The sequence below is a fragment of the Neomonachus schauinslandi genome, chromosome 7 (assembly GCF_002201575.2).
Source record: "Neomonachus schauinslandi chromosome 7, ASM220157v2, whole genome shotgun sequence".
NCBI lineage: Eukaryota > Metazoa > Chordata > Mammalia > Carnivora > Phocidae > Neomonachus > Neomonachus schauinslandi.
Window position 1 is genome coordinate 120,220,735 of NC_058409.1, and position 17,322 is coordinate 120,238,056.

Genomic DNA, 17,322 nt, shown 5'->3' on the forward strand with positions numbered 1-17,322 from the left:
CAATATAACCTTTGCCTCAGCTCGCATTCATGCATTTGCTTAGTAGGCATGGAAAGATGAGAGAGAAAGAGAATTCTTTCTTTCGTTGCTATTTGTTGATAGGCCTTAGCACTGACGTTGCTAAACTCCAAGGATGAAATTAGATGAGAATCACTTGAGAGAGGGAGCGGCTACAAAGCACGATTGCTGGGTTCTACCCTAAATCTCCTCAGTCTGGAATCATGCTTTTAAAAACACCTCCACTTATTCTTCTGAACACTAAACTTTGAGGATTCCTATTCTAAAGACTCAGGTAAATTACGAATTGGGCCCTATCCCAGGCAAGTTCAAGTGAACCCAGATATTATACATTATCACCTGATGCAGTGGGTACTCTGAACATCTCAAAGGGAGGGTCAGAGAAGACTTTGGTGGGGAGGTAATCTCTGAGTGGAGTTTAAAGAAGACTGGGTTACCCCAGGTGAAGAAGAAGGAGGGGAAGAAGGTATGGAATGAGAGTAGCAGAAACTATGCCTCGTGCAGCTGGGGATGTGATGTGGCCAGGACTGATGGAGGAAAGCCTCAGGTGCCATGTGAAGGCGTTTTGATTTTTGTTTCCTGAAGGGTTGGAGAGCCACTTGGAGGACTTTCGGGAGACATGATCCAGTTGATCATAGGAAGATCATGCTTGACAGCCCTGGGAAGAAAGGATTAGAGGCAGAACAATTTAATAAGAAGCCATTGCAGTTAAAGAGGCAGGAAATGATAAAGACAGCACTCTGGGGAGGATGGGTAAGTGGGGTTCAAAAGCCCCGTGAGTCACAGAAGGAACGGGACACATCTTAGCAGATGTGAACGCAGGAGTCAGAGAAGCGAGTCTAAAGCTGATTCTCAGCTCACCATTCAGTCCCGTATGAATGAGTGTCTGCAATGCCTGTTGGACATTCAGATGAAGATGTCCCGTAGGTGGTTACCTGGGCAGGAGAGCAACAGTGAATACCTCGGAACTGAACACACGGGCGGATCCAGTAGAGATGATGTAGCTGGGGCAGATTGGTGCGGGGAGACAGGCTTTAGACCAGACAGAAGGCTTGGGGGCGCTTGATGCGAAAGTAGGAACTTTAAACCCACTTGAATGGGTGGGACCAGTCAGTAGGGAACACCATGGTTTTGTTGACATCCCTAATGCCCTTTGCCTACCTTCTAGTGCGTTGGTTTTCCCTCCCATTCTTTTCAATAGCAGTCTCCAAAGTGGAGTGAATACAACAGAAGGAGGCTCAAGACAGCTTGTTGGACATGAAGGGAAATTGTTAGAAAGATTATATTTTTAAAATCTCACCTTTTCTATTTTTGTTTACATTTTATAATGGATAAAGAATATTTGCAAAGTAATATACGTGTGTGAGGATGGATAGGTAGATAGATAGATAAGGTTCACTAAAAGACATCCCCATATTAAGGGTGCATGTCCAAATATATTTTACTGCTAGCTATACACAGTCAAGAATCTTGAGTGACCGCTCTTCTGCATGACCACAGCTCAAGAAACGAGAGCATCCAGAAAGAGAAGGGGAGAAACGAGCGTGGGTCTTGCCTGCCCACTTCTCAAAACTTGCTGGCCTGGCCAACCAGGGCGTGCTGGTTAACAAAACCCCCCATAGCAGAATCACTGGAAGTTGTTCAAGTCCTTGTACCTTTTCTTACTTTGAGTGTGTTTGTAGAATGTAAGAAGCTGAGAGTTGGAGAAATCTTTCATGTCCCTCCACTAGTTTTCTGCTTTCCCGAGAAGCAAAAAGCAAGAGCAGGTTGGAGGAAGGAGGGTGGGGTCAGGAGGAGATAGGGTGGAGGAAAGTAGAGAAAAACCACCTTTTTTTAACACATGAACCTGGAGCCTGCCCTGCCCCTTGGAGGTTGTAATGTTTCTCCGATTTGTGGGTAGGAATTATGAGGGGAGGAAAGGGGAAGTAGCTGTTTAAAGTGAAAGAAAATAGGCAGAACCTGTTTCTTGGCTTCCCTCTACGTGGTCCATTCTCATGCGAGTTACCAGCGTGCCTGGGCATTGACGAGTTTTGACAGCGGAGAGTGAACTCATGCTAGGAACACACACTTCGCATAACCTGTGACCAGGCTGTGATCAGCTTAACGACGAAGCTCCCGACAACTGGACATTTGTCAGCAGGGCAATGGCGAGTTTCGGGAGGGTGTGGATTCATTTGGGCTTTATCTGCTGCTCGGGAGTCAGGAGCAGGGGCAAAGCTTGGGCTCTCCTGCCAAATGCGCTCGCTTGCTGAGCAAGCAGAAGGGGGAAGGCCGCCTAATCCGTCTTCACACTACCTCCAGATCTCAAGGAAAGGGAAGCCAGCGGGATGGTGCTAAAACCTAACTTGAGGCCAAATCATTTTCCCTCGCAAACACATTCATGATTTGTTTTCTGAACAAGTCCCAGGGGACTTTGAATGGCACAGTGCTCCTGTCATAGCCACCAGAACCAGATCACCTGTCCTCGAAGGTTGGCTCGACCGGCCTTTGGCTTCATGTCTCTACCTGCGGGACTAGAATATTAACGGTCATTTTTTTTAAATTAAGAGGAGATAAATGTTATAATTGCTAAAGTACAAGAACAATAGTGCAACATTTTATTTTGAGAACACATGAAAAGCGAGCATATGGACAGCCGTAAGTATAAACAGGCCCACGGTGCAGGTAGTAATGATACCAGCCAGATAGAAATAGGGTAAGGTTTCTCAACCTGGGATAGAGATGAGGATGGGGTGAGATAGGGATAATAGAAGAATTTGTCTGGACTGTAAAGACAGAAATTCTGATATCCTAAATAGATATGGATGCAGGTAGCAATGAGCTGAGTAAGCTGACTTCCTCCATCCTCACTGCATAACCCCCCAGCTCACTACTTTTCACCCTATGGTATTTTATTCCCTTGCGTTGCACAATAGAGCTGCACATAATGGGGAAGAAAAAGCCCGGTATTCAAGGCCACAAAGAATGAGCTATTCATCGAGACCTTCATCATTTTCTTAGAATTGCTCTTGCTGGGGGAAGGGAGAGTCCTCAACATTTCATAAAATATCCAGAAACATTGAGGTTAGCTGTAATTCTGCAGCAGATGTAATGTAAGAGCTAGTATTTGAGCTAAGAAACCTTTGAATGACTTTATTTTATGTAATTGCTCAGGTTTGCTCGTAATTTATGAAAAGATTTAGTGAGGAGCTACAAAAATAATGAAAAGTAGATGCCTGAATAATAATCCAATATTACATTATTGATTTCCTTAAAAAATACAATGCAAGTCATTCTTTCCAACCCCACCTTTGTTAACACCACCTCAAGAGGGATTATATGTGAAGAAAAATATGCCTCTCATATTTGGTATTCTTTCCTTTAAATGAAGGGGGAAAAAATACTACTGCTATACAGTGACTTTCAAGTCATACATTAATCTGTTGCTTCACAAGAATGGTTACATGATTTCCAGAGCATACAGTAAAATAGGCTTATGCCAGAAACAGTGCTTTTACTTTTGCATTTATTGATTATAAGCCACATAACATAGAGGGGGGCGGGGAGAACCAAATGGGATTTTTATCATCATTATCATGTTGTTATCACATAATAAATTATTGTATATCTCTTCCTTTGTGAAGAATCATAAAAATAGAAAAATTGAGTGTTTGTTATTATATAATAATAAGATCAGCTCAATATAAGATAGATTTCGGTATCTACATTTTCATCTATTTCAGAAATATTTCCTTATATTACCAAACTCATCTCATAGCTTTTTACTTATTTTTGTTAAATTTGCAAACTTTTCAGGTACTATCAAGAAGCATAGCTACCACTCAATTTAAACACTCAAATTTTTAAATATAATCTTTGTAAATGTGTACATTTCTTGTCCCCCATTTTGGATAGCAAAATTTATTTCTATCCCCCAGAGGTGTAAATTGCTGGATTTACCTTTTCCGGGGGGGGGGGGAATGTGTAAAAAAAGTAACTATCTCACAAACCAGGAAGCTGCCCTTGGCCTGTAATAAATTAATTCACTCAACAATGTTTATAAAGTGCCATCTGTGTGACAGGCACTGTATTAGGAACTACGGATCCAAGATAGATAACCCATAGTCCCCACCCTTAAAGAGCTCAAGGCCCAGTGGGAGAAACAGACTTGTCTCCAGCAACTAAAAGATACCTCGGAAGCCAGAGCAAAGACATCTTGCCCCATCTCGAAGACTGAGTTCAGAAGGAGATGACATCTACACTGTGCTTTGGGGCTGGAGCAGGAGTTAACCAGGTAAATAAGAAGAGAGGAGATGCATTTCATGAAGGCATGTTCTGGGTTTGGGGAGATTTCGTTTCCTTTGGCATCAGAGGGAGGTTGGTGGGAAAGAGAAGAAACAAACAGAAGACTGGCTTTAAAAAGTTAACATTTCTTCTCTTTCCTCCTTTCCCTCCCTCATACGTATCCAGCAAAATCCAAGGACAGTAGAATTGCTCCCTGGTGCCAGGACCCAGGCTCTTTCTATCTTCTGGCTCTGCCATCCCTAAGCGTTGCCCTAGTCATCAGTGAACCCCAGTGGCTCAGGCCCAGCCAGCACGGAGGGGAAAGCAGGCTAGGACCCAGGTCCAGGGCACTTCCCAGGAGCTACATAAATCTCTTCTACTTTGATCCCATTGGCCAAATCTTTGCCATATGACCACATCTAGTGGCCAGAGGGGCTAGAAAATGTTCTCTTCTGTGTAGTCGCATGCCTGGCTAAAACACAAGAATTCTCTTACTATAAAACAGGCATTGGCAAACTTTTTCTGCAAAGGACCAGACAGTAAATATTTTAGGCTACATGCAGTCTTTGTCATGTGTTGTTGTTCTTGTTTCTTGTTTCTGTTTGTTTGTGGGGTTTTTTTAGCAACTCTTTAAAAACATAAAAACCATTCTTAGCTTAAAGGCTGTTCCAGACAAGCCATAGGCCAGATGTGGCACATGGGCCATGGTTTACACATTCTTACTGTGGAGGAAGGGAAGAAACACTATCTGGGGAGGAAAGTGGCCGTGTCTAACCACGACCGCTACAAGATTATAAACACTAAGGAGAACCTTGTCTTGTTCACTATTCTAGTTTCAGCACAGTGCTTGGCCCATACAGTAGTGCTTACTGTTTATGACTGATGGATGAATTGATTGATTGATTGATTAAAGGAAGGTAAGGAAGTTTAATTGAATGACAATTTGTTAAAATCCCACTTAATCCCAATGGTAGTCTCTCACCATAGATTATAATTTGAATACTCCCGTTTTTCCAGAGTTTGAAGAAAAGTTTCACCAATGGCAAAAAAGCGTGAAACCACTGGGCTTTCTGCCACCTGCGCCCCCATCGGCTCATATAGTCCAGCACCCATTTCATCTCCCAGCGGCAGATGCAATTAAGTCCCAAATAGCCCACGTCTTGGAGTGGAGCTCCCAAATCGACAGCAGGTGGGCAGCCCCAGGTGTGCAGGCAGATTATAGAACCAAAGCCTTCTAGGTCCTCCCCTTGTATGCCAGGGGCAGAGTGGCAGGCAGGAGAACCTCATTTGCGTTTTGCCCTTATAAATGTCATATGCTTGGTGGGAATGTCAGCAGAAGTGTCCAGGCTGAACAGACACTTTTTAGTTCCCCTTATTCTCCCCCTTCTTACTCAATATCCTGAGGACTTAACAGAACTTAACTTGTCTCAGTCAGCCCAGTGGGGGGAGGGAGGGGTGGCTCACTCAACCATTCCCCTGGACATCCTCCTGCCAGGTGTCTGAAAGTGCCACAGCTCTTGGGCTCTACAGGCTGAGCAGACACAACAGCCAAAAGTGAGGGGGGGGGCGCCCAGCCTCCTGGCTCCGGGAAGACTCACTAAATGAGGCCACCCTCCCACCTCATTCTGCAGGAGTCAGGTAACGGCTTCTTTCAAATAAATGTGTAACTTTTTACAGCAGGGAAAGGTGCCACCTCCAAATGCTGGCAGCATAGATTATGCTAGCTGAAATAACTACAAGAAAGTTCTGCTGGAAAATGGCAGAAGAGGTGGACATCGGACACTCCGATGCAGCCTCACTGCAGCCAGAAGGGTGATAAGCAGATAACAGTGTTTCTGTCACTCGCTGTTTCATAATAGGGCCTGTCACATGTTCCTGTTCCAACCTCTGGTGTCGCCGGTATTAAGTGAGGTCCTGCAACAGAACCAGAAACCTGGTCCTATTGGGCACAGATAATTTCCTTCATCCTGGCTCCTGACGAGTGTGTGCTCATCCTTTTCAGGAGGAGAAGCAAATTTCAATTCCCCCTCAAAACCTGAAGATCTGGCAGGGGATCGGTGTGAAATTTCTACACAGGTCAGGGACGGGAAGCCACGCTGCCATCAACCCTGACCTCTCAGAAGGAATCCTGGCGAAAGGGGGCAAATGATGACAAAGGGCTACAAATGATCTGAGGAAATCTTTCACAATCACAGTAACTAGAAACAAAATTCGGTTGGAGCCTTTGGCCCTCGCGTATGAATTTCTGCCTCTTCTGAAGAATTCATTAGGCCTCCCCTCCTCCCCCCACCTTTTAATTAAAGTTATAATGAGGTAATTCAGAGAAGAGCATGGGCCTCTTACTCAGCCTCCTAGCAGCTGTGGGACTTTGGGCGAGCCACGAGCTGCTCTGTGCCTCAGTTTCCTTCTCTAAAAAGTAAGGGTAATAGTAGTACTTACCTCAGAGAGCTGGTGTGAGTCTACAGTTATATGAACTTATTGTGTACTAATACAGAATCATAGATCGTTAATATTTGCCACTTGAAATATTTTGGCATTAGGTAGAGACCATTCCATGTCGAAATATAGATGGGTTTACGAACACAAGGCAAAGTCATGGCTGTGGACTCTCTATCTATGTTGCAAGACTGTCAGAAAAGATTTATGTGTAGACAAAACAGACGTGCATACACAAGGCAAGGCACAAACTTGGAATTTTGTAATACCCAAGAAAATACTGATAAATGATAGGTGAGGGGCAAGATGAAGACTTTGTTCTTTCCAATAAAACCACATCTTTAAAAATCCTCCATTAAAAGTGATCAAAAAAAAAAAGTGATCACAAATATCAAGGAGTCGCAGTGAATTCAAGAGACCCCCTGGGAGAAGTCAGCCTTCTGTTTTAAAAAAGAAAAGCCTGGGAAGGATTCCATTTCTTTTGGGGAATTATTTTCAAGGCTCATATTCATGCTGCCTGCTTGTCATTTCCATCCATTTAACTACCAGGGGCTTCATATGCTCCCCAGCTCCTGCCCCAATCCAGAGGGCCCTTCTTTGGACTGGGAGCTCAATAAAGCTGGTTTCCAGGGGGAATTCACTCTTTAAAGTTATGGCAGCCTCATGGAGCGGCCACACTGACACCTAGTGGTCTGAAGGCTAAGTGCAAGCAATTGCTTAACCCATTTTAATCTTATTTTTATCAAAGCTCCAGGTCAAATATGTCCCAGGCCTTTATGTCTATCCTTGCTGAGTGCCAAGAGGTGGAGGTTGGAATCACTTCTGTATCCAGCCACTAGGAATAAACCAAATATGTATATGTTTGGGCAGAGATAAAAATCCAATGGGAAGTCTTAGAAACTGAAATTAACCTCATCAGAAGCTGGTGGCTGGTTTCTCTCATAGATTTGGAGAGTTCAGGGCTTGTCCTGTTTTTCTACTTCTGCTAACTGGCCTCCTTACTTGCACAAGAAACAGGCAAACCCATTGTGTATATAAATTCAATATATGCTTTATTAATAATATTGCTGAGTCCGTGCCGATGATGTCAGTCAGAACAGTGCCTTGACCTTGCTTCCAGGAGCAGGTTAAAAGCCACTACAGTTCACCTGCTACATGTCACTCATTCCCCGCTCTGTCTTTCCAAGCCAGGGACAATCCCAGCAGGATTGCCTGCTCTGGGGTGATAATAAATGGTGGGGGAGAAAAGGTAATCATGCAACAAGACTTGTTGCCCTTCATCGTGAACCTCATCCATGCAGGCACTTGGACATTCATAGAAAAATAGCACAAAGGGGTTTTGAACTTTTGTAAAGGTGGGCATGTTGGTTTCCTGTGGCTCCTGCAACAAATTATCACAAACGAGGTGACTGACAACAACAGAAATGTATTCTCTCACAGTTCTGGAGGCCAGGATTCTGAAATCAAGGTGTTAACCAGGCCATGCTCCTTCCAAAGGCCCTGGAGGAATATCATTTCCTTGCCTCTTCCAACTTCTGGTGGGTCCAGGAATTCTTTGGCTTATGGCTACATCACTCCAATCTCCATCTTTGTCTTCACATGGCCTTCTCCTCCTCTCTTACCTTTCTCCCTTCCGTATTTTAGAAGGACACACATCCCTGGATTTAGTGCCACCTGGATAATCCAGGATGATCTCATCAGATGATCCTTAATTACATCTGCAAAACCCTTTTCCCAAATGAGATCACATTCACCGGTTCTGAGACATGAACGTATCTTTTTTTGAGGGGGAGAGGGGGTTATCATTCAACCCACTATAGTGGTTGTAGAAAATAGAGAGAAAATTTAGAAAGACAAGAAACCATCATCTGTACCCCAATCCCACTTACCCATGCTGAATCAGGGTATCCCCCAAAAGTTACTTCAGCCTTGCCGTTAAATTGTTATAATTCTTTTAGTAGGAATTGATCAATGAAAATGTGAGGATAAGAGCAGAAGAGATCGAGGATCCCAGTGGATTTTTTCTTCAACTTCCTTCCCTTCAGCTTCATTTTACTTTCCATTGGATCATTTGTCTCACAGTTGATTATTTGTATGGGTAGTGAGGATGAGTTTCGAGAGTTCTAGAAGTGATCAAAACACATTCTGTGTGTGGTGGGGGTTGCCTTGCTGGCACAGTGGGAGACCTGTGTATTCACTTGTCTGTGTGTGTTTGGTTTTGTTTTTTTTTTTAATTTAATTTATTTAAACTAAAGAAAACCAAACAGTTCACTCATTTCTCCCAAACCCCCAGCCTTCACCTCTAGCAACCACCAATCTAGTCTCTGTATCGATGAGCTTGGTCTTTTTACTTTATTTATTTTTAGATTCCACATATAAGAGAGATCACATGGTATTTGTCTTTCTCTGACTAACTTATTTGACTTAGCATAATACCTTTGAGGTCCATCTGTGCTGTCACAAAGAGCAAAATTTCATTCTTTCTTGTGGCTGAAAAATATTTCACTGTTTATATATACTATAGGTTTTTTTATCTATTCATTCACTGATGAACACTTAAGTTGCTTCCATATCTTGGCTATTATAAATAATGCTGCAATGATCATCGGGGTGCATGTATCTTTTCCAGTTAGTGTTTTCATTTTCTTCAGATAAATACCCAGAAAGAATTGCTGAATTACACAGTAGTTCTGTTTTTAATTTTTTGAGGAAACTTCCTACTGTTTTCCACAGTGGCTTAACCAATTTGCATTCCCACCAACAATGGACAAAGGTTCCCTTTTCTCTACATCCATGCCAACACTTGTTACCTCTTGTGGTTTTGGTGTTTTTGTTTGTTTGTCTGTTTGTATGTTTTTTGATAATAGACATTCTGACAGGTATGAGGCGATACCTCATTGTACTTTTGATTTGCATTTCCCTGATGATTAGTGATGTTGAGCATCTTTTCATGTGTCTATTGGCCATCTCTATGTCTTCTTTGGAAAAATATCTACTCAGATCTTCTGCCCATTCTTTAAATTGGTTTTTTGTTTGTTTGTTTGTTTATTGCTATTGAGTTGTATGAGTTCTTTATATATTCTGGATATTAGCCTCTTATTAGATGTATGACTTGCAAATATTTTCTGCCATTTAGTAGGTTGCCTTTTTATTTTGTTAATGGTGTCCTTTGTAGAAGCTTTTTTTTTATTCTTATGTTAATCCCCATACATTACATCATTAGTTTTAGATGTAGTGTTCCATGATTCATTGTTTGTGCATAACACCCAGTGCTCCATGCAGAATGTGCCCTCCTCAATACCCACCACCAGGCTAACCCATCCTCCCACCCCCCTCCCCTCTAGAACCCTCAGTTTGTTTTTCAGAGTCCATCGTCTCTCATGGTTCGTCTACCCCTCCGATTTCCCCCGCTTCATTCTTCCCCTCCCGCTACCTTCTTCTTCTTCTTCTTTTTTTTTTTCTTAACATATATTGCATTATTTGTTTCAGAGGTACTGATATGAGGAATTCTTAATCGCAGGAAACAAACTGAGGGTTGCTGGAGTGGGGGGTGGGGTGGGAAGGATGGGGTGACTGGGTGATGGACACTGGGGAGGGTATGTGCTCTGGTAAGCGCTGTGAATTGTGCAAGACTGTTGAATCTCAAGTCTGTACCTCTGAAGCAAATAATGTAGAAGCTTTTTAATTTGATGAGTCCCACTTGTTTATTTTTGCTTTTGCTTTGGTGTCAGATTGAAAAAGTCATTGCTAAGACCTGTGTCAAGGTCTTACTGCCTGTGTTTTTTTCTAGGAGTTTTATGGTTCCAGGTGCTACATTCAAGTCTTTAATCCATTTTGAGTTAATTTTTATGTATGGTGTAAGATAGTGGTCTAGTTTCATTCTTTTGCATGTGGCTGTCCCAATTTTCCCAACACCATTTATGGGAGAGACCATTCTTTTCTTGTATATTCTTGACTCCTTGGTCATAAATTAACTTACCATATATGCATGGGTTATTTCTGGGCTCTCTATTCTGTTCTATGTGTCTGTTTTTATGCCAATACCAGACTGTTTTCATTATTAAAGCTTTATAATACAGTTTGAAGTCAGTCAGCATGATTCCTCCAGCTTTGTTCTTCTTTCTCAAAATAGCTTTGGCTATTTTTTTGTGGTTCCATACAAATTTTAGCATTGTTTGTTCTATTTCTGTGAAAAAATACCATTGGAATTTTGGTAGAGATTGTATTGAATCTATATATTGCTTCGAGTAGTATGGACATTTTAACGATATTAATTCTTGCAATTCATGAACATGGACTATCAAAATGACTTTAGTCAGTGAGGTGTGCTTATACCTCTCAAGTAGTTTTTTATTGTTTTTATTTATATTAGAAATTTGACATTGGTCCATTTTTACATTCTTGCCACATTTATATGTAAGTCATTAAAAATATTCTCAAACACAATTTCATCTGGACCATAGAATGTATACATATAAGCTTGATCTTGTTGAAAGATCATTTTCTCTACCATTTTCAGTCACTTCCATTTTCCTCTTCCAATCACTAAAACTGAGGTAAAAAGAAAGAAAATATCTCACTGTGGTACAATATCAAAGCAATTGTATCATCTACAAAGAGTTTTTGTTTACTCATTTTTCAGATACTGCTTAACTAATTTTACTACTTTTTTGTGGTAAAATATACAGAACATAAAATTTGCCATTTTAACCATTTTTAAATGTACAGTTCTGTGGCCATAAGTACATTCACACTGTTAGACGACCATTAATGCCATCCATCTCCAGAATGTTTTCTTTTTCCGCCAACTAAAATTCTATACCCAGTAAACACTAACTCCCCATGGCCTCCTCCCCTCAGCCCCTGGTCACCACATCCTACTTTCACTCTTTACGAATTTGACTACTCTATGTACCTCAGATAAGTGGAATCATACAATATTTGTCTTTTGTGACACTTAGCTTACTTCACTCAGCATAATGACCTTAAGGCTCATCCATGTAGTAGCATTAATCAGAATTTCCTTCCTTTTTAAGACTGAATAATATTCCATGGTGTGTATATACCACTCTTTCCTCATCCACTCCTCCACTGTTGACACGTGGGTTGCTTCTCCCTTTTGACTACTGTGAATAATGCTACTGTGAACATGAGTATACAAATATCTATTCAAGTCCCTGCTTTCACTTCTTTTGGGTATATACCCAGAAGTGGAATTGCTGGATTGGTTTTTGAGGAAACACCATACTGTTTTCCATAGTGGCTGCACCATTTTACATTCTCACCAGCAATGCACAAAGGCTCGATTTCTCCACATTTGTCATCAACATTTGTTATTTTCTGGTGGGTTTGTTTTTTGTTTTTTGGGGTTTTTTGGGGGGTTTTTTTGTTTGTTTTTTAAGATTTTATTTATTTGACAGAGACAGCGAGAGCAGGAACACAAGCAGGGGGAGTGGGAGAGGGAGAAGCAGGCTTCCCGCTGAGCAGGGAGCCCGATGTGGGACTCAATCCCAGGACTCTGGGATCATGACCTGAGCCGAAGGCAGCCGCTTAATGACTGAGCCACCCAGGCGCCCTGTTTTTTGGTTTTAATAATAGCCGTCCTAATGGGTGGTTAAAATTTTAATTAAAGGAAATACTTATTTTAAAATAATAGGTGACTCTCTTTGTAGTATCTTTATTCTTTAGGAAAACCACACTATTTTAAAAATCATAAAATAAGAAGGGATTTTGGTGTGTGTAATTTTTTATTTCTGTTCTTTGAATGAACCATAGATGTTAATGGTATTTTTTTTCATTATTATTTTATCCAGGCAGAAGGAGTTATTTTATATGAATTCTTTGCTGTAAATCTGATTTTTGCCATGGGCCTTCCCAAATCATAGCCTCCTTCCCTAGCTATATCAGTTCACACCCTTCAACTTCCTGCAGCAGCCAGATGAAAAATAAACACCATCCTAGGGGAACAATGGATGAACTTTAATGGTGCCCCAGACCCCTGAATGTCCAGATGGAGGATTCATCTCACTGACTCTAGGGGGCAGTTATTTGGAGGGAAAAGAGATCTAATATAGTCCTCTAAATAAATGTACCACCCCCAGTCCACACACACAGACCAAACATCAAAAATAAAGCAAGCAGAATTGTTTGTCTTTGTCTTCTCTCACCCTTTTCAGATTGCCTGTGATGTTATAAAGTCAATGGATGTATTGGCCTAGAGCCCTACGTCCCCTGTCTTGCTTTGTCTCTTTGCTCATCTCAGATCTGCTATGATCACAACTGTGGGTAGAACAAGTGTTAACACATCGTCTGCCATGATCAAATCATTAGGGTTAGGTGGAAAACTTTTTGGATCAGAATAAGAAATTTGTCTTGTGTGAGCTGAAGATTTAAATTCAAAATCGTAACCATACAAGAAGGAAAGAAAGTCATGATTCCTATGGTATATTGTGGCAGACACAGGATTTAGAGTTAGAAAACCTCAGTTTAGTTCTCTTTTCTACCATGTGCTTGAGCTTAGTTTATCCTTCTTTGACAATAGGAATAAACCAGGCTTTGGGAGGATCAAATAAGATATTGTGTGTGAAATTTTGCTTTAAAATGAGATTATTAGGGGACACCTGGGTGGCTCAGTTGGTTAAGCATCTGCCTTTGGCTCAGGTCATGATCCCAGGGCCCTGGGGATCGAGCCCTGCATCGGGCTTCTTGCTCAGCGGGAGCCTGCTTCTCCCTCTCCCTCTGCCCCTCCCCCTGCTTGTGCTCTCTCTCTCTCTCTCTCTGCCAAATAAATAAATAAAATCTCTTTAAAAAATGAGATTATTAGTTCTAATAATAGAATTAGTGACAGATATAGAATGCCAAACTCTAGCATTTTTCGCTAATTATACAAGTGTACACAGTTGGGGGGAGGGGTATTGAGGTCATTTGTACCCTGAGATGAGTGATCTTAATTAAGCACAGATTTTAAACTAGATATTGGCAAAGTGTCACATACTAGAACCACTGGCACATTAGCAAGGAGTCACCAGTATTCTCAGAAGAAAATGAAGCAATGTATGAAGGAAGAGATAAGTGAAAACCCAGAGCAGCTAAAGCCACGAAACACCTTGGAAAGATGAGGGGTCGGGGGGCGGGGGGGAAGAGGGTAGCTGGTGTTAAAAGCAGGATCTACACCATGAAAAGCTTGAAATTGAGAGCATCACAATTTTAATGAGAAAGGGTGCAACCTGCCCTAAAGAGCCCCATGGTGACAAAGGTGAGAGAAATTGCTCATCTCATGCGAGAGTCTTGTTACTGTGACTTATAAGAGAGAAGTGAGGTAAGAGGTGTGAGGTGATTGTACTGTTCACTCCTGATTACTAAATACTGAATGCATTTTCTTCAAAGTTCAAAAGGAGAGATGGAATAGGAATGGGAAGGGGGAATACGAGGAAGGGCTTCACACTGCCATATTCTGTAGAGTGAGGTCTCTGTGGAATCTTCCATAACCCTTCACTTCTTATGTCTAGTTTTACTTTCTCCATTCACACTCTCGATCCCTTGCTGCAACCTGTCTTGATCAGCTTGCCAACACCTTCGTCTTCTGAGCAGTTCTCTTCTCATAGAACTTTCACATGCTGGGAAGGAAGTCTAGAAAACCCCACAGATGGCCTCATCTCCCTACCCCAGCCCACTCTATGTTGGCCGTATACTTTCAGGTTCTAACTTCTTGTCAGGTGTAGAGCGGGAATTCACCGTCCAAGCTCCCGTGTCTGTGTGTTTGCGCCTGCGCTGGAGGGGGACGTGGAGGCTGAGAAAAAAGGAAGCAGAGCATTTCTGTTTTCTTTTTCCTGTGTCAAACAGCATCTTTCTCAGCCACCAAGAATTTTTACTTCAAATTTCATATGTTTTTAACAAAGTAAGTTTGGTTTGGCTTGTTTATACTACTTACATATAAAAATAGAATAACCAGGGGCACCTGGGGGGCTCAGTCAGTTAAGTGTCTGACTCTTGATCTCAGCTCAGGTTTTCATCTCAGGGTCATGAGGTCAAGCCCCCATGTGGAGCCTACTTAAAAAAAAAAATGGAATAACCACTAGAAATAGCAGATGAAATTAAGATCTCTTTGAGATGACAGAGTAGGAGGCCCGGGAAAAATGAGAGGACTTATATTGCATAATTGTCAATACTTAAATATTATCTTAAGATCCAAATAAGCCACTAGTAAGATATCTGTGAAAACACTTTAATTATCTACAAGTTCATTGGTCAAAATGTAAATTCCTGAGAGACTGTTCTCTAATTTGATGTATTTAGTTAACTCAGGCTACATGAATTACACAGTGAGCAAATGTAAGTTAAATCTGCTATAAAAACTTTATAAAACAGAGTAACAAAATAAATGGTTCTGGGACTGTTTGTGGTTCTCTACTATCTGCATCGGACTCTATATTCTCTGCATCGTGTCACCATGCCATTAGCTTCAAAGAGTCAAAAACTTAGAGCAGAACAAATTTCAGAAACACATAGGAAGCCTTATTGAACTTCCTTACCCATTTTGCGTAAGCCATCAGAAGCCATGACAAAGTCAAGAGTGCTTCTCACCAAAGTGTTGGTGCAGGAGCTATTTAGTAGTATAACCAGAAAAAGGTTCGAAGGCTCTCATTTGTAGAAAGATGGTGATTTTCAAGCCTGGTCTTTAAAGACAGAAGGTACACAAAAGCCTAAAGGATCAATATATCTTGAGAGTCCAGGGTGACACCGAATTTGGAAAATGGGCCATCACCATCTGAGCTTTACCAGCCACTGAACTATCTTGCTTCCTCTGCTTCAATTCACTCTAAAGAGAGAACACAGTAGGAGCAAGGAGAGGATCCAGCGCAACAGGTGCCTGAGGTAATACAAGAGGGACTAATGATAGAGAGGTTTTCTGCTAAGGTACTTAGGCCAGCCTCCTGCAGGACAATGGCCGAGTTCCCCCCTCCGAGGGGAGCCAAGCAACAGCTCCCAGAGAGACCCCACTCATGCCAGGTGTCTTCTTCTGACTATATTACCCCTCACCACCCAAGGCTAGCTGCTGGGGTTGTCTGCAGTTTCAGCTTTAGCTTTACAAGTCACCGAGAAAAATGGGAGGGCTCGCCCCACTGCTTCCACCACCATCTCCTCCTCCCTGTGCCCTTGCCCAGTCTGCAGCAGCCTCATCTTGCCCCAGGAACTCAATTTGTGGTGAGAAGCACGCTCCCACATCCTGTTGAAGAGGGGCCTGATGCTCCCTCCAACCTCAGAGGCTCAGCCAACTGGAATCCATCACAGCCCATTCGCAATGAGGTAGAGACTCTGTTAGACAGAGAGCTCTTAAAAATAGAGTTGTGACAGGGGTTCAACATTCTTGAAGAAGCTCAGCAAGTCATGTCCCCAGCTACCATCTGTGTGCTTAGTCATGTGGAATTCAAGTAAATTCAGCCCATCAGCCAGTATAGTATGTGTGATAGACATTATGGAAAGAAATGTGCCAGGCATTAAGGACTGCTTGTTTGAATGGGTGGTGGCAGAGGGGTGCTATTTTTGAGGAGGAAAAATAAAACTAGTTTCCTGCTTTTACATCTCCTTGGGGAAACAGTATACACAGTAAATACTTAAATTATGACCCATTAAGTACCTAAATATTTAGACAGTGTTAATGGGGATGAAAAAAAAGTGTACCACAGTTTTATTATCTCTAGTGCGACCTGCCTTCTACCATCTTGTAAGAAGTTGTCACAAGTACTGTATTTTCAGCCAACTTCTATTGACTCTATCTTTACAACCAATACCAAGGAGAAAGGTTTTATTATGTAATTTCTGACAGCAAACAGTTTTAAGAAAGCTTATTTTCAGATTAAAACAATTCTCTTTTCCAAGTTCACTGAGTAGAGATTAAATCTCTTTAAAAAGAAAAGACAACTTATCACTTCTGCGTGTGTACGTGTGCTCACCCACTCAAAAGGGGTGGAGGACTTGGTCGTGGGGAACATATCTGTTATTTTCTTTAATCTAGGCAATAGAAACCAGTGAAGTTGAATACCATTGCCTTGTGAAAGTATGAACTGCTTGAGTATATGACAAATTTTCACCAGCCTGCTTCCTACCTCAAGGATGGCAAGTTTATTTGGCTTAGGAAAGAACTTTCTATCTTCTCAGTCTTTTTATTACACCTTCTTATCAGTCCTTTGCTGAATAGGTTTGAGTAACATGAACCCTCACCCTGGTAGAAGCTGGGCTCTCTCTGCGGCACCCCACCCCCACCTGCCTTCATCCCTCTTCCATTCACTCTGACTACAATCTCTGAAGCCTTGGGCAGGCCTAGGGCTGGCGTACTGGAACGTTTTCCCTTTACATATGCACCTCTTTGCAACCTCCTGTTATCCTCTGATGTCATCATACCTGGAGTCCTGTTCCGGGTAATGGAGACAGTAGTATGAACTAATTTTATTCTATGAGAAGAACCATCAATTCAGACCATAAGTCATGGGGAAAACATGACTTAACAATAAAAAAAAGAAACAATACCATAATAAGAAAGAAAATCCACATATAGTAAAATTCATCCATGAAGAAAGAAAGAAACCAATTTGGGTAAACTATTAT

At 41.8% G+C, this 17,322-nt stretch overlaps 1 protein-coding gene across 2 annotated transcripts in view; it reads left to right on the top strand.

Annotated features, from left to right (window-relative positions):
- Positions 1-5,905: 5,905 nt before the first annotated feature.
- The window catches only part of FYB1 (FYN binding protein 1), a 109,494-nt gene continuing 98,077 nt past the window's right edge, over positions 5,906-17,322 (top strand). For both annotated transcript variants that reach the window (XM_021696351.1, XM_044916938.1), the window contains exon 1: positions 5,906-5,919. The gene's annotated coding sequence lies outside the window, so the exon portion shown is untranslated. The remainder of the gene's footprint in view (positions 5,920-17,322) is intronic.